Source organism: Periplaneta americana, chromosome 14, assembly GCF_040183065.1.
Source record: "Periplaneta americana isolate PAMFEO1 chromosome 14, P.americana_PAMFEO1_priV1, whole genome shotgun sequence".
NCBI classification, from domain to species: domain Eukaryota; kingdom Metazoa; phylum Arthropoda; class Insecta; order Blattodea; family Blattidae; genus Periplaneta; species Periplaneta americana.
The window spans coordinates 55,144,733-55,163,514 of NC_091130.1; the positions used below are offsets into that span (position 1 = coordinate 55,144,733).

General features: G+C 36.3%; 1 protein-coding gene across 3 annotated transcripts in view; it reads left to right on the forward strand.

Annotated features, from left to right (window-relative positions):
• Nucleotides 1–18,782, forward strand: part of LOC138713306 (uncharacterized) — a 252,022-nt gene that overhangs the window by 196,074 nt on the left and 37,166 nt on the right. Inside the window, exons 3-4 of one of the 3 annotated variants that reach the window (XR_011335831.1) lie at nucleotides 6,315–6,520; nucleotides 6,907–8,110. The exons of the other annotated variants lie outside the window; for them this stretch is intronic. The gene's annotated coding sequence lies outside the window, so the exon portion shown is untranslated. Of the gene's footprint in view, nucleotides 1–6,314; nucleotides 6,521–6,906; nucleotides 8,111–18,782 lie in introns of those variants that run through there. 3 annotated transcript variants of the gene reach the window in all.

The window sequence follows — 18,782 nt, forward strand, 5'->3', positions numbered from 1 at the left end:
GCAGTTCTCGAACGCCAGGCCAGCTCCCATGCCAGCTTCCATACCACCCATGCCAGCTCCCATACCACCCATGCCAGCTGTCACACCACTCCCACCAATTATCTTCACAATATTCTATCTACATCCCAAAAATTCTCCCATGCCAGATCCCAGGCCAACTGGCCACCTTTATATCATGCCAGATCGCATTCCACCTCCCGTGTCACATTGCGTGCCAGAACCTGTGGCAGATCCCATGCCAGGCTTAATTCCAAATCGCATCTCAGCTCATAAACCAGTTCCCATTGCCAGCTCCCATTCCAGATCTCATGCCATTGCTCCCATGCGAGCTCCCATTGCCACATCTCTTGTCTGCGCTCCCATGCTAGATACCAATTCAGATTCCTTGCCAGCTCCCAAACCAGATCCCATATTAGGTCCCACGGAAGCTCCTACTGCTAGATCCCATGCTAGCCCCCATGTCATCGATGCTGGTTCGCATGACAGCTTCCACGCCAGATCACTTACAAGGTCTCATGCGAGCTCCCATGCGAAATCCCTTGCCAGATGCCATGCCAGCACACCCGTGCCAGCTCCCATGTCAGATTCCTTGCTAGTTCCAATGCCAGATTCCTTGCAATCTCCCATCCGAGATCCCATGCAAGTTCTAATTTCCGGCTCTCTTGACAGTGATCCCAAGGTAGATCCCTTATCAGCTCCCACGTCAGATCCCATACCAGGTCTCACTGCCATTTCCCAAGCCAGCGATCTCATGGCACTTACCATGCCTGAATTCATGCCACGTCCCATTAGCCGCTCCCATGCCAGATATATTGCGAGGCCCCATGCCAGATCCCTTGCAAGCTCTCATGCGAGCTCTCATGCCAGCGTTACCGTCTCAGCTACCATGCTAGATCCCATTTCATCTCCCATTTCCAGCTTCCATGCCAGATCCCATGCTATATCGCATGCCAGATTCCTTGCAATGTGCCATGCCAGCGATCCTATGCGAATTCCCATGGCAGCTCCAATCCGAGATTCCATACCAGCTTACATTGCCAGCTCCCATGCTAGCTCCCATCGCAGATCCCTTACAAGATCCCATACCAGCGGTCCCAAGAGAGCTCCCATTGCCATATTCCATGCCTGCGCTCCCATGCTAGATGCCATTCCTGATTCCTTGCCAGGTTCCATACTAATTGCCATATCTCTTGTCTGCGCTCCCATGCCAGATACCAATCCAGATTCCTTGTCAGCTCCTAAACCAGATACCACATTAGCTCCCATTCAAGCTGCTACTGCTAGATCCCATGCTATCTCGCATATCACCGATACTAGTTCGCATGGCAGCTTCCATGCCAGATCCCTTACAAGATTTCATGCGAGCTCCCATGCGAAATCCCTTGCCCGATGCCATGCCAGCACACCCGTGCCATCTCCCATGTCAGATTCTTTGCCAGCTCCAATGCCAGATTCCTTGCATTCTCCTATGCGATATCCCATGCAAGTTCTTATTTCCGTCGCTCTTGTCAGTGATCCCAAGGTAGATCCCTTATCAGCTCCCACGTCAGATCCCATACTAGCTCCGATTGCCAGCGATCCCATGGCAGTTCCCACGCCTGATTAAATGCCACGTCCCATTACCCGCTCCCATGCAAGATTTATTGCGAGGCCCCATGCCAGATCCCTTGCAAGGTCTCATGCGAGCTCTCTCGCCAGCGATTCCAAGTCAGCTAGCATGCTAGATAACATGTCAGCTTCCACTGCCAACTTCCATGTCATATCTAATGTTAGATCGCATGCCAGATGCCATGCTAGATCGCATGACAGATACCTTGCCAGATGCCATGCCAGCGATCCTATGCGAACTAAAATTCCAGCTCCCATCCGAGATGCCATACAAGCTACCAATGCCAGCTCCCAAGCTAGCTACCATCCCAGATCTCTTATAACATCCCATACCAGCGGTCCCATGCGAGGTCCCATTGCCATATTCCTTGCCTGCGCTCCCATGCTAGATCCCATTCCAGATTCCTTGCCAGGTTCCCTACCAATTGCCATATCTCTTTTCTGCGCTCGCATGCTAGATTCCAATCCAGATTCCTTGCCAGCTCCCAAACCAGATCCCATATTAGCTTCCATGCAAGCTTCTACTGCTAGATCCCATGCCAGCTCCCATGTCGCCGATGCTAGTTCGCACGAAGTCATTAAATTACGAGATACATATGGAATTCATTACTGATGAAGCTACAAGAGAAGAACTTTTCCGCCATGAATTGGCATCTTCAGGTATCGTTCAATTAGTTAACACAAAATGAACACTATCAGGAATATCTGGTTTTCTAAAAAAAAATACTCTTTTAAATATACATATAAGCATGAATCAATAAGACAACAACAATGATAAAATAATTACTAGATTGTTAAAATGTGTGTTACAAATGTAACATCAATAGGTTATAGAGAATAACCAAAGTCCATGTTATAAAATGTGATGCCATGGTTAAAGGCAAAAACTAATAAAGTATTATCTTGATAGTAACAGAGAATATGTTATAAGTGCGTAGAACGGTCTTAATGGTTGCTCAAAACAGTTACATAATTTAGAAGTAAGGCACACAGTGAATAATATAAATATCTTGAGTATCTTCATCAATATTCAATCTGGTTGTACATGCTGTGTTACGTAACTTAATCGTATTATAGCATTTTGGATGATACATTTGAGGAGAAATTCTGCAATCACAATAAGAGAAGTTTTTTAGAAAAAATGTGAGTATGAGTAGATGAACTGTGAAAGGTGATGTATGAAGAATGCTGTTCGATGTAATACTTACATGGAAGTTGTTGGGGGGAGGGTCACAAACCTTCAAGTAAGATCGCATAATACGACTGAGGTTTACAAAAAGTGATTGGCACGAAGAAAACTATGTATCTGGCAGAAGTATTGTATCAATCTGAGAATTTATTTTATTACGATTTTGTGTAGAGGAGTATTTAAGTTGGATAACTGTTCGTTAATTAAGTGTTTATTATTATTTATTTAAGTGTTTTGCAAAGTAGTTCTCTTCTGCTATGCTTATGTATTTGCTATTATTAATTGTAAGTTATTTGCTGTGATCGTGAATTCGTGATTGTTATTCATTAATGTATTGCAAACTTGGATTTATTCCTGTTGTTTGAAATTTGCTTTATGCTCACTGTAATAGGTTCTGAAATTCCTTTTGGTTTGATCTATGTATTTACTACAGGAATTTTTACAAATTGTTTAGTAAATATATTCCGCTATTGTCTAGATTGTTTTGACTTAGTATTTTATTAGGAATAATATTGTTGAGTTTATTATTTGTCCTGAAAGCAATATTGATTTTTTTTCTTTTTCAAAGAAGTTACGTAGCTTGTGTAAGATATTACCGAAAAAGGGCATTGGTTTACCTACAGTTTTTCTTTTTGTTTTCCTGTACACTTTGGAATACTGTGATACCTATGTTGGTTTTAATTTTAAACTTATTTTTCCACTTGCAGATCCCGTTAAAAATAGTTTTTTGAAAGTTATATTGAGGTTAAGATTTCAGACAAGTTGAAAGTATATGTAATAATGAATTAATGAAATAAGTGCGGGGAATAGCAGGGGAAGTACTGAGAGTGCAAATCGTACAAAGAGTGCGAAACGAGGGGTCAGTAGAGAAGAAAAAACTGTTTACAATCTCAGAAAATAGTGTAATAGTGCTAGCTCCCATTGCTGGATGCCATATTAGCTCCCGTGCCAGTTTCCTTGTTAGCTCCCATGCCAACGCCCATTGCCAGCTCCCATGCGAGATCCCATGCCAGCGCTGCAAGGTTATATCTCATATTATCTCCCATGCCAATTACCTTGTTAAATCCCATGCTAGCTGCCATTGCTAGATCCTATGCCATACCCCTTACAAGGTTTCATGCGACCTCCCATGCGAAATCCCTTGCAGATGCCATGCCAGCACACCCATGCCAGCTCCCATGTCATATTCCTTGCCAGCTCCCATGCCTGATTCGTTGCAATCTCCCATGCGAAATTCCATGCAAGCTCTCATTTCCGGCTCTCTTGCCAGTGATCCCATGGTAGATCCCTTGTCAGATCCCATACCAGCTCCCATTGCCAGTGCCCATACCTTATCCCATGCCAGCGATCCCATGGCAGTTCCCATGCCTGATTCCATGCCACGTCCCATTACCCGCTCCTATGCCAGATATATTGCGAGGCCCCATGCCGGATCCCATGCAAAATCTCATGCGAGCTCTCACGCCAGCGATCCCATGCCAGCTCCGTTGGAGATCTACAAGCAGCAGAAGAAGAAGATGAGGAAAGTATAACAAAAGTTGACTGCTGGTTCTTTGTGCGACATGTATTTTGTGGATTTCGCCTTTTTAGGCGTAAGTAGATACAGTATAAGTTTTACATCTCAGAGCCATTTTCAGATAGAGCGCTCTCAGTATGTTCCTAAGTTTCCCTCACCACTTGTTCACAGTTAAGCAAACATTTTTCAAATACTTTAGAGAGACGGGGTAATAGTGAAATGGGTCTGTAATTATTAAGATTATATTTGTCACCAGACTTGTGAATTGGTATCACCACATCATGTTTTAGGGCTGAGGGAAATACATTCTCACATATGCACAAATCAAATATAAAGAAAAGTGGTTTAGAAATAGCTTCGATAATAAGTTTCAGGGTATTTGTTGTAATACTACCAATACCAGGAGCAACATTATTTTTTAAACTATGTACAATATTAACGATTTCACATTCATTTACAGGAAACATAAACATAGATGATAAACTTTTATTATAAAGAAGCTTATAGTGATGAGTATTAAATACTTCCTTTTTTATATTAGATGTGATGTCATGACCTACATTAGTAAAATAATCGTTAAATTCGTTTGCAATAGTTTTCTAATTTTCAATTTTATTCCATTTCGACTTATAATTGCCTTTAAATTAGTATTTTTATTACATTGGGTGTCAGTAGCTTCGTTTATGGTCTGCCAAAATTTCTTTGGATTATTTTTATTTTTGCAAAATTTTTCAGAACAATATTTGATTCTCCGATTTCTTATTACATTAGTGAGAATATTTTTAAATTTTCTGTAATAATTTAATAAAACAATGTTTTATAGGTCTCATTTAACTTGCTTAGGAAACTTATCTCTAGATCGTATTGATTTAACAATACCTGTGGTAATTCAAGGTTTGATATTTTTGTACTTACTTGAGAATTTGAGAGGGACATGATTAGAATATTTGCAAATAAGGTTACGAAGTATTTTATAAAAATTATCGAAACATGTATCTGCGTCTTCATTGTAGAATATAGATTCCCAAGTCATATTATTAATATGAGATAGGCTTTTATGATTTATAATTACTTATAATTGTTCGAAGGTTCAGTGGCTTCTCTGCTAATATTTCTATTACTGATTGGCAAAAATGCAAAAGTCATTGAATCCTCTAGAATCAAAACCCCCTAAAGACCATTTTGTTCAGAACTTAGTTATGTCCACATTTTGCTTGCTAAAAATGAATTCTAATGAAGATCGAAGAATTGAGAGTGGGATTGATTATTTGTTGTGACGTTGGTAGAGGGAGACTTGCTGCTGTTGACTGAACACAAAGACCAGTAGACAATGCGTGTGCATTGTGTGCGACTGAAATGATGACGAAAGGGTGTATGTTATATCATGCATATTTAATCTCAAGTAATTGATATTAATCGTTGTTATTGAATGTTATTAAATTTTAATTTATGCATAATGAAAAAAATATATATTATATTATATTTTCTTAAAAAAACTTATATAGTTTGAATTAAAAAAGCCAATAAATTTAAAGTAAAAGGTTTGTTAAAAGTCACTGTTAGGTTGAAAATTCCCTGTGTTTGCCATCAGTTATTGTCAAAATCCTTTAATTTGTGAAAGTGGATATAGGGGATTTTGAATCTATAGGATTCAATTATAATGAGCTGTTATTGCACTTGCGTAAACTCTAGGTATAAAATTTAAGTTATTTCCAGTTTTTAGGAAAATATGGTCAAGACATGAATTGGATGATGGACGAGTAATGGAATTTAAGTATTTCACGTATCTATATTCTTGCATGATATTTAAATACATGTTGCCAAAATTGAAGGGGTCGGCGGAAGATAGTGCTAACCCACATTTTTGTTAAAACTGAGTTATCATCGTCATCTATTGGCAAATGTAGTTTACTACAACATATGATTGACTAGTTGTCACTATCTCAGCTAGATAGCTCTGATTCCTATATGCACTGTTTTCCTTGCCTGTTATAATCACAGGATTTTAGGAGCAAGAAAGTGCCATCACACATCACAGTATGGCTGATTTATCAGAAATCCGAGAGAAAATAGAGAAAAGGCGACTCTTTGAAGACAATTGCAGCAGTGATAGTAGTGAAACTGTTGATGACAGTGATGCTGATACTGATTATGTCACAGAGAATACGCCAGATGATGAAGAAAATACGTCAGATGATAAAGAAATGGTAAGAGTAGCATAGCACTATATTGCTTCTAAGATAATCTCAACAATGTTAGGGTTAGCATTTTGAAATATTTCTCAGTCGTGAATCAGTTTTATTTATACATTTTGTTATGTAATATAAGCCAGGCAATGCTTATAATTATCCCTTAGTTACTGTGAGATTTTCGTCAACAATATATAAAATATTAACAACAATAATTTTGTGCGTTAGCATTATATTGCTCCAAAGGCTTCTATTTTCGTAAATATTGTGGCTTAGCACTATATTGCCAAAAAATAACAGTAATAATTTTGTATAAAATACTGTGTTGATCAATAAAATGTACATTTTGTGTTTTTATACATCGTACATGAATAATTTTATTTTGCAAAACTACATTTTTGCAGGAGGATATATGTCCTGGAACCCCAGAACCTCAAGTGAGATGCATATCACTGCATCCAACACCAGAAAAACCTCCACCTAGTAGGAAGAGAAAAAAAGATAGTTCTAAGAAAGAAAGAAGCAGGGAAAGAAGAAACTCAGGCAGGCATTATCAAAATGTTAAGGGACAAACAACTGCTGCACACATTATGGGCAAGCTATGTGACTGTCCACTAAAATGTCAACAAAACTTTCTGAGGCAAAGAGTGAGATGTTTGATGGATTCTGGAATTTAAGAAATTTCGATAAACAGAACACTTTTGGATTAATTGAAGCACATAATGTCAAAAGAAGGTATGGTCAAGGTAATTCCGATGAATCACACCGTCAGAAGTCCTATTATTTTAAGTTGAATATTGATGGTAAACTGGTACGAGTATGTAGAAAATAATTTATGGCAGTCCATGGTCTACAAAACAACAGGGGCGAATAAATAACATTTTAAAGCAAATCAAAACATGTTCAACACCAAAAACTGACCGAAGAGGCGAACACAATAGCCGACCTAATCGTATCTGTGATGAAAAAATTAAAGCTGTCCATGACCACATTAAAACTATACCTACATATCAGTCACATTATAGCAGAACCCAAAACGTGTAGGGGAACATGGGCCACATTGAAACAAAAAATATATTTTATTTTTTATATTTTTTTTTTATTTTGAATAATTCTCAGAATTTTTGTTTCAGAGGCAAGACATATCAATAAACTATCAATACCATATCAAGCTAGCTAACATTAATTGAAACTTTGTGTGAAAAAATTGCAATCTTATAATGTGCATGTGTTTCATTGTGCCCCATACCATGGGGCAGGTTGAAACACAGTTAAGTCCACCTTGAAACAGAATGTTAATAGTAAGACAATAACACTAAGGACCATGAAAAAAACAATGTTATTAGTTAAACATCCATTACAACGAAACACACTACAAATATAAGCACAAATGTCACATTTCAGTGATTCGTTAACGAATGTTGTAACTTGATAGATTAATTTCAAAGGAAATAAATGACTGCTGTCGTTTTGTTTTACCCAACATAGTGGGTTGTGGCAAAATAAACACAATTTGCTGTTTTTCTACCAACGCTTGATCTGGAACTGCAGGAAAAATAAATTTGTTTTCAAATTTTACACTTTTTCTTAAAAAGTTTACTTCAACATCATCTGCCATCACTTTCACAACCTGCCCAGTATAATAAATTGTTGAGGCAACACCTCCTCGTTCAGTCATAAATTTCACTAACACAAAGTCACCTTTTACAGGATCCCCATTAAAATTCATGGGAGGAACTGGATCAGAACTAGCCCAATCAACATCCTCATCTGATGAACGGTGATCTTCTGACTAAAATTCATCACATTCTGAATCAGTCACTGTTTCTCGTACTTGTTTCTTCAGAGGTCTTTTATTCATATTTTTCCCCTGAGGATTTCGGTTCTTCCTTATTTCCTCATTTGCCATTTTCTCAGGTGTATTGGTGATGATGACACTTCTTACTCTACGTCTTTTAGATGCTGCAGGTCTTCTTTCTTGTGCCTTTGGGAAGGGTCGAATATCTTCCGGGGTGACAACTGCATGATCGCTCATCTTTTGTTTCTCCGGTGTTTTAGGAACTCTGTTGTCCTGTTCTTGAATGTCCTTATCCAAATCTGTAGGAAGAGCAGGAAGGAGCCTGTTTGTCACTTCACTTGGAAGAAAATCAACATGACTGAAGACATCAGGATCATATGGAAATATTCCGCTTTTCTTAAATCCACTCATGATATTTTCTGGGGTCATTCCTCTGCTATGGGCAATTCCAACACAGGATGCTACATCGTAGATGGTCACTGGGGTCCCTGATTTCTTAAGCACTGCAGCATTCAAAGCAGAATTATAATGTGCCTTAAATGAAAAGAACACTGACACATCCAAAGGCTGAAGTCTCGCTGAACATTGTGGTGGTATTGTAAGAATGGTTACTCCACTTCTTTTAGAAAGATCAACTGCTTCCACTGAAAGATGGCTCTCATGATTATCATAAATGAGCAGTGCAGGGTTCTCTGGAGTTGTGCCTTACTTACTTACAAATGGCTTTTAAGGAACCCGAAGGTTCATTGCCGCCCTCACATAAGCCCGCCAGCGGTCCCTATCCTGAGCAAGATTAATCCAGTCTCTATCATCATACCCCACCTCCCTCAAATCCATTTTAATATTATCCTCCCATCTACGTCTCGGCCTCCCTAAAGGTCTTTTTCCCTCCGGTCTCCCAACTAACACTCTATATGCATTTCTGGATTCGCCCATACGTGCTACATGCCCTGCCCATCTCAAACGTCTGGATTTAATGTTCCTAATTATGTCAGGTGAAGAATACAATGCGTGCAGTTCTGTATTGTGTAACTTTCTCCATTCTCCTGTAACTTAATCCCGCTTAGCCCCAAATATTTTCCTAAGCACCTTATTCTCAAACACCCTGAACCTATGTTCCTCTCTCAGAGTGAGAGTCCAAGTTTCACAACACTTGCTGCTGTAACTGAAAAACAACATTCACAATCCACACGAGCAAGAAATATGTAATGGTTCTAAAAGCCTGCCAACACTAGGCAACAAAAATTTTCCTCTCATATTTATTTAAAAGAAATGGCGGGATTGTTTCAAGGTGGCCTTTGTTTCAACGTGGCCCATGTTCCCCTATATTCTGACTGCAACCTGAACATCTCATCTCCATATCGTGATTTCTTCGTACAGTATTGTGAAGAAAATGGCATTGAACCTGTAAGTGAAGATAAATATCGTAGAATCCTTTGTGAGAACTACAATATCGGATTCAAATTTTCGATGTCAGACACCTGCAAAACATGTGACCAGTTACATGAAGTTATACAAAGTGAGAGTAGTACAGAAAAAGAGAAACGTGAAGCTTCGAAAGAGAAAGATTTGCATTTAAGACGAGCTGATGCTGTAAGAGAGAAACTTAAGGAAATGAGCACTTTAGCAAAAGAGCATTCAGAGGAAGTACAAGTTATTTCTGTGGATTTGCAGCAGACATTACCCACTCCCAAACTTTCTTGTGGCCCAGCATTTTATTTACGTAAGTTATGGACTTACAATGTTGGGATCCACGATTGTGGTCAGGATGTGGGATACATGTTTGTCTGGGATGAAACTGTTGGAGCTAGAGGGAGTGATGAAATTGGCAGTTGCCTGTTTAAGTATATCACTTCTAGGAATATCCACTGTCAGAAGCTTGTTGTATTTTCAGATAATTGAGGACAAAATAAGAACTACAGTACAACATTGATGCACTATACAACTATCTCATTTCACAATGCCATTTAACAGAAATTGAACATTATTATTTGATTTCGGGCCATACTTTTCTCCCTTCCGATAGGGATTTTGCAAAAATAGAAAAATATTACACAAGACATGAACGCAATGTTTATACTCCAGACCAATGGATAGACATAATAACGAAATGTGGCAAAAAAAAGTTCACGGTTGCAAAGCTCGCTAATGAAGAAATTTATGATTTAACAAGTCTGAAAAGGAATATCAACTCTCAGAAAAAGAACTCCGATGACGGAAAGGAAGTTATGTTCAAAGACGCCATTTGCATTCGGTTTGAGAAAAACTCACCCATGAAGATGAAAATAAAACATCGTCTGTTTGCAGAATTCAGTGTAGTTTCGCTGTCTAAGAGAGGTAATCCAACAATGAAGTGGGAGTTAAGGAAAAAGTACAACTGAAGCAACCTCATCAATCCTAAGAAAGTTGCTGATATAAAGCGTTTGCTTCCTTATGTGCCCTCCGTTCATCATGACTGCTACAACAATCTACAAGAAAAGCCTGAAAATCCTGACGAAAACGTGCCTGAAATCTTAGATTAGTCCTACAGTAAAAGAGAATGTTACTTTGAGCAGGAAATGGAAAATATGTATTTCTTTAATATTATAAAAAGTGTGAAATGAATAATCATTTCATATAGATAAAATAATGCAACTACGTTTATTAATATATAAATAAAGGTTGTTTAATTTTTGAAATCAATGAAAGTCTTGATTTGTTTTATGGAAGATAGTGCTAACCCACAAAAGTAAAGATACTTGTTTCAAATAAAAAATAATTTTTGCCTATACAATAAGGCTTATTGTTATTGTTATAGGTCATTTTGATCAAGAAAATATGCTGTTAAAATCATAAAACCTTAAAAAAAATAAATGTTGTATAATTAGATTTGCAGATTTGTGTAAACTTTATTTATTTATTTATTTATTTAAATTTAAATATACAGAATAAAGAATATAATTACAAAACAAACAAGAGAAATAGAAATAAAATAATACAAGCAATATAAAAAGAAGATACAGTAGTATTAACAAAATTTGAGACCGAATGAACAGCGCTCGTGCTCAGTCGCAGTTCAGATATAATATTAAAATAAAAAATAATAATAATAATAATAATAAATAAGTAAAATAAAATAGGAACTAAAATATAATTACAGCGGCAATGGAATTATATAATATAATATTAACACTAGAGAAGAATAATATCGCACGTGAAAAGTAGGACTAATATATATTTCAAAATTATAGAATACAAATATAATATAGGTTGATTAATTCATACACATAGGCTATAAATTTATTTAATCAAATTGAAGATATTAACACGTTTTCAATTTTCTTGTTATATGTTAGTGGGTTACATTTTAGAAGTTCTGGGTGTAATTTAGTTAAAGCATTGTACAACCGAGGGCCAAAATTTATGCTATGCTTTAGACCAGCAGATGTGAGACATTTAGGTTCTACTAATGTTGAATTAATATTTCGTCTTGTGTCATAATTGTGTGTTTGTAATACAAACTTATTACGATTTTTATGATAAAATTGTAACAGCGTATACTTATACAGTAAATTTCTTCAATATTAAATACATTAAATTCAGAAAAAAATAATTTAGTTGGATAATCGAAATGTTTCTTCAAATAAATTTTAATTATTCGTTTTTGTAGTAAATTTAACGGACTAAGATTAATTTTTGTACTTCCACCCCAAACAATTATGCCATATTGAATGATAGACTGAATAATGGCCAAATAAACATTTCGTAGAACTCTAATAGGTAAGTAGCATCGAAGATTAACGAATTTATAAATTGTTTTACGAAGCCTCTTACAAAGATAAGTAATGTGATGAGGCCATTTTAAATTCTGATCAATAATGATACCCAGATATTTGACATACGTGGCTTCTTTCAAAGGTGGACATTTACAACTTTTGGGATGTAAACAATTTTCACTGTGTATTATTAATCTATATTTATCGCTAAATTTTAAATTTTGAACACTGGCAACTGTTAACGAAAAAGGTACTAAAGTTGATTTAGATATATTTAAAGAAAGGAAGTTGGAATTAAGCCATTTTTTAACAATGTTAGCACCTATATTAGCATTTCTATATGCTTTCTGCCAAGAAAAACCACTGAAAATAACTAGTGTTTCATCCGCATATGAATATATAGATCCATTAAATTTTTCTAAATTTATATTTAGCAGATCATTAACATATATTAGAAATAAAATAGGTCCCAAAATTGTTCCTTGCGGTACACCTATATCAATATATTTGTATTGACTAAATTGATCTTCAATTTTGGTCATTTGCCTTCTGTTACTAAAATATATCTCAAAATAAGGTTGATGAGGGTTAGCACTATCTTCCGCCGACCCCTTCAATTATCCAAGCCATTTTCTAAAATTTTAATGTTTATGTCACCCAGAATAACATTGTTTTTTATAACTTTGTATATTGACAAGAAGCTTTTAAAAATACAGTGTTGCAATGGGATATGTCAATATCACTTAAAGAAACTACAATGTTTTCCTTAAAATTTACAACTATACCATCCATTTATTATACTTATTACTTTCAACAAATTTTTTATAACCATTAATATCATAGCCAGAGTCATGATCAAGCCAGGTTTCAGTTAGAACTATAATATCAAAGTAAAAGGAAAAATTATTAAGTAAAACACAAAGTTTGGAAAAATTCTTGTTGATGCTATGAATGTTTAAGTGAAATATTTTAAGATCTGATAGCATATTGGTAATATACTCATTGCAGTGAAGTAAACCGTTAGAAACCATTGTGTTATAATTATTATTATTATTATTATTATTATTATTATTATTATTATTATTATTATTAAATTTGCACTGATGGATTTCATTTAATATAGTATTACTAGCCATTGTTAAGTCAATTGTTGTATAATTAAACATGAGTACCGACACAATACTATTTACAAATTATTTACATCGTCAACATTAGTGATTTTACTCACTGGACAGCCATCATCTTTTCTTGCAAATATTTTACCATCTCTTGTCCAGACAAATTTATAATTCTTCAGACGTGCTGCATCCCTTGTCTTGGTCACTGCTGTCAGTTGGTCGCCTGCTGTGATGCTTCCTGTCGGAAGTTCCCTGTTGACTCTTTTTGTCGCAATCCCAGGACAACTGTCATCTTTTTTAGCCTCATTTCTGAACTGCTGGAGCCATTCATCACGACTTCTCCTCTTTGTGAAGTAGATGACAATAGGGCTCGTCTTACCTGGCCTGGATGGTATACGATGTGCTATGCTTACATCATGTTGCACCAATTCACTACCACCTATGACTTCCGATATTTGGTCAATGACTTCACAAGTTGAATGTTCATTGATCTCCGGAACTTTGAATAGAATTATATTGTCTCTGTGTGTTCACTGTTGCAGATCACTCACTTTCCATTTGAGATGGTCATTCTCTTGCACTAGCCTCTTCATCTCCTCCTGCGTGGAGTTGAGTTCATGTCTTGTGTGCGCCAATTCCTCTCTAAGACTGTCGAACTTGGAAGACATGAATTCAACTGATTTTCTTAATTCATTCACCTCCATCTGCACTGAAGATTTAAGATCCTCAAACATAAGTTAGTTTGAGGGTGAAAATAATCTGATTGTCCTGATCCTTCCCACTTCCTCCTTCACAGTTTGCACCCTTGTTTCTTCCTATTGTTAAGACTAGTAACTCGCACCACAGAGCACACAAAAACCCAACTGTACTCTCCGAGCTTCTGAACTGAACTGTGATGATTAGATGTTTGATGTATGGTATAATTGATTGATGTAGGTTTCTAGTAAATGTTGTAGACAAATTTAGATTTTTTAATTTTAATGTTCAGATCAAGGAAGTTAATACTTCTGTTATGTTCCATTTCATTATTTCGGGATGCAAACTATTGAAGGAAGTGACAATGTATTCTGATTGTGAAGCAGGGGCGTATTTTGCGGACTACCGGGGCTACCGTCGGTAGCCCAAGGAAATTACAAAAGAAAAAGTTTATAATATAACATAATGTAAAAATTTTATATTATTAGTTTTACCACAGTAATTAAAATTAAAGTAATTGTTAGATTTATATGCACTCTCTGCTCTCGAAAAGAAACAAGTTGTCAAGGCGGCATCGCTGGAGAAACCACTGCTACGAGGGGTAGCCTGTGACCGTTCCGCTCACGCTGTCCTGTCGCACAACTGCCCGTCCCCCGCTCCCTTCTGTTTCTATCGTGCAGTGTAGGCCGTGTGAGTTGCCGCTCTCGTGATCGGTTTCTTCGAAGGCGTGAAGCAACAATACACTTAGTACGCTAGCTCATGAATGTGATTGTGTTCTTGCAGTTCAGTATTTTAAATTTGTGATTTGTTCGAGTGTCTAAGAGTTATATTAATTGTGAATTATTAAGTTTTTAATTTCCCAATTAAGTGATATTGTGAAAAATATGGCAGAACAAGTTTCTGGAGAGGTTTGTGTTGAAAATGACTGTGTAATAGAAGGTTTATTAAAAGTGCCTTTTAACCGTCGTACATACAACGAGAAAGTTGAAATTGTGAAAATGGAAAGACCAACTCCTGAGTTAAATTTGTCCATGAACGTAAAAGAAAAACAGCGTGAGTACACACGCCATTTCACTTCAACATCATATGGTAAGTGGAATTGCTTGTGTGGTAGTTCTAAACTGTCTAAACTATTTTGCTGGCCATGTTTGTTATTTAGCCGCGAAACTAATGTGTGGTCAAAAGAGGGGTTTTCTACTATGAACTCCCTTCGAATGGCAGTCCTAAAACACGACAAATCAAAAGCTCATATTTGTAGTAGCATGAACTTTGCAAACTTTGGGAAGACAAGGATTGATTTACAGCTAGATAAGCAAAAAGCTCTACACATCAACCAACACAATGCTCTTGTGAAAAAAAATCGGGAGATTTTACTGCGTCTTATTAACGCAGTCTGCTTTCTAGGAAAACAAGAATTGGCTTTTCGGGATCATAATGAGAGTGTGGAATCAGACAATAGAGGAAATTATATTGAATATTTAAGTTCCTTAAGTGAATTTGACCATTTACTGGCCAATCATCTTGAGAGTTCAACAGTATTTCGTGGTACTTCTCCCGCAATTCAGAATGACTTAATATTTGCTATGAGTGGGGTTATGATAAAGAACATAAAATCTGAAATAGAAGAAGCACCTTTTGTGGCCATTGTTGTTGATGACAAGTGATCAGAGTCAATTGTCCACTGTTTTAAGATACGTCGACAGTACTGCCAATGTTCAAGAACGGTTTATAGGATTCACAAATGTCAGTTCGGACAAAACTGCTGCTGCTTTGTTTCAGCATGTGGAAGGTGTTATAGCAGAATACAATGTCGGCAATAAGTTAATTGCACAGACATACGACAGTGCTTCAGTTATGGCGGGAAATATTAATGGCTTAAAAACAAAAGTTCAAGAAAAGTATCCTCAAGCACTATTTTTCCATTGTTACAGCCATGTTCTCAATTTAGCTTTGCAACAAACTACTTCATCCATTCCAGAATGCCGCATTTTTTCAAAACACTGTCGGGTTTAGTGCATTTTTCTCATCATCTCCTAAAAGATCAGAAAAACTCAAGGAATTTATGAAAAAGAAACTCCCAAAAATAGAATTTTACATCTCGGCTTGTAAACATAGTGAAGGAATACAGAGAACTGACTGCTTTCTTTGAAAATATCATTTGTAATGACTCTGAAGAAAACTGGGATGATGATGTAATTGTGCAGGCTCAAGGATATTTGTATTTTTTCACACAGTTTCAGAATATATTTCTTCTTGAAGTCTATGCTAGAGTGTTTGCACATACAGATGTGCTCTACAATATTCTTCAGACAAAAAGTCTAGACATAGCATACTGCTTGCAAGAGGTATCAAAGTTAAAAAATACTATATCCGAGTTCAGACGTAGTGGGTTTCCGTCCATATGGAGTAATATGGAAAATGAAAATTCTTCAGCCAATACAATGGAACCACCATTAAAGCGAAGAAAAGGAGATGATGAATTGAAATACAGGCAGCTGTACTACAGCATACTATATCGTATGCACATGGAAATTACTGACAGATTTTCTGATTATGGAAAGCTTCATTCACACATCTTGTAGATTCTCAAAAATTGTTTGCTTATAGAGAAAACTTCCCAAATGAGGCACTAAACAAATTATTTCAGTCCTATAACAGTCACTTTGATCAAGTACGTTTGAAAAATAAATTAAGCGTAATATATTCAGCAGAAGTCTTTGATTTTTCGAACAAACCTATCCATGAAATATTATCTGCCATATATGAAAACCAGCTGAACCAAGTTATTCCTGAAGTCCTTAAATTGGCAACATTAATTGTGACAATACCAGCTACGTCAGCATCGGTAAAAAGAACATTTTCTGCGTTGAAACGAATAAAATCCTACTGTAGATCAACTCATACACAAGAACGTTTATCTGGCTTGGCACTGATGTCCATTGAAAAGTCATTTCTACAGAAACTTCGCAAGCGGCCCAACTGTAATTTCAATGACGAAGTCATCAAAGTATTTTCGTCTCAATCAAGACGTCTGGAATTCACATATAAATAGGTAAGGAATTTTATTATAGGGATTTTAAAATATATTTTGTGTAATAATAGGGTCAGTGGTAGCCCAGACCCTTAAACCAGTATACGTCACTGTTGTGAAGTACTATTGTATATTATATTAAAGTATCATCACCATATCGGAAGTATGCTTTAATGTTATGTTGTAATTATATATTAGGAATACATTGATTTTCTAAGTGCTCAAGGAAAATATCGGCTATGAAGCCTGACATTGAATCTCCCATAGCTAAACCTTTCGTTTGTTTGTACATTTTATTATCGAAAGTAAAATAATTTTGATATAAAGAAATGTGTAATATATTTTCAATTTGTTTTACTGTATTAGGATTAATGTTTAATCCTTGTAATTTTGTAACTATTATTTGAATGATTTCATATATGTGAATGTTCATGTAAAGATTTTCTATGTCCAAGAAAATCATTTTATCATGTTTATTGACTTTTAACATACCTAACTGTTGAATAAGTTGTTGACAATTCAGAAGTGTATATTTATTTTCTGTTGGAAGTGTGTGTGTGTTTTTTTTTAAGGGAACGAACAAGTGAAAAATGTGGAAAAATGGAAAAAAATACAAATTTTTGTTTTTATGTTCATAATTTTATTTAAACCTTCTACTTTCATAATATGGCCTCATTTTTTATTTGGGAGCCCTTTAAACCGTGTCACATGACGTTTAAATGTCTGCTTGCACGTGCTTCGTTGCCCTTTAAACGAGCTGTCAGCTCTAAAGTTTATGCTGAGCTTTGTAATTTGAATAAAGCGGGCTAGTTTTTTTTCTGGTGTGTATCTAGTGAAATTAAGTTTGTTGTCACTCCTGAATATACTGTCAGCTTGCCTGTCAGCCCTGCAAATACTTCGTTTTGAAACTGAACGGCAAAATATTGTTTGTGGACCGTTTCTTCTCGAGTTTGTGCGTTTGTACGTGAATATTCATACTTGTTTTGCTGATTTCGTGTTATTTAGGATGTTATTAAAGTTTTACACTAATTTTGTATTCAATTAGTTGTATATATTAGTGTGAATAAGTTAGTATAAGTGCATTAGGTTAGGAATCGTCACAATAACATTCAAGACCACGTGTATAACTCAACATTTAGCATTTTAGGCATAGTTTTAGTTTTCTAAACATGAATAGACTAAGTGACATTCATAATAAGGGCAAGAAACGATCAAAATATGCTAATAGGGTTAAAAATTTAGCAAATATAAGGTGGAAGAATGCCAAAACTATTGTGGAATGTGTGCAACAAGAAAATGTGTTAGGCCTAGTTGGTGATAATGAAGATCAAGTGTCAAAAGAAACAAATAATAAACAAAGTGCTAGTGAGATAAAGTTGATAAAATATGGCAACTTGCACGAGAATTCAAATATAAGTGCCCCCCAGTGTAGTGAAGACTACACATTAGTGCATGTAAGTTTGTGGAGTGAACTGTATAAAGGAGTAAAATGTGGTGAATGTAGAATGGATAGTGCAAAAGCTGAGCTTACTGAACCATCAGGCTTTGCATTTAAAGTGATAGTGAAGTGTTATAATTGCAACACAGTGTTGAATGAAATGTATACAAGCCCTAAGGTAGGTAACACTGAGTCAACTCGACCTCCCTTCGATGTAAATAGGAGAATGGTCAACGCCTTTGTTACCATGGGAAAAGGACACTCTGCTATGGAACAACATTGTATGGCTATGGGTATGGCAGGTTTGAGCTCACCATCCTTCAACTCTCACCTGATAAAACTGATGGAAGAAAACAAACTTGTTAGACAACATGTGTTGAGAAATGCTCATTCTGCAGTTAGACGAGCTCACATGGAAGTGGACAGTTCTATTAGTGATAGTGA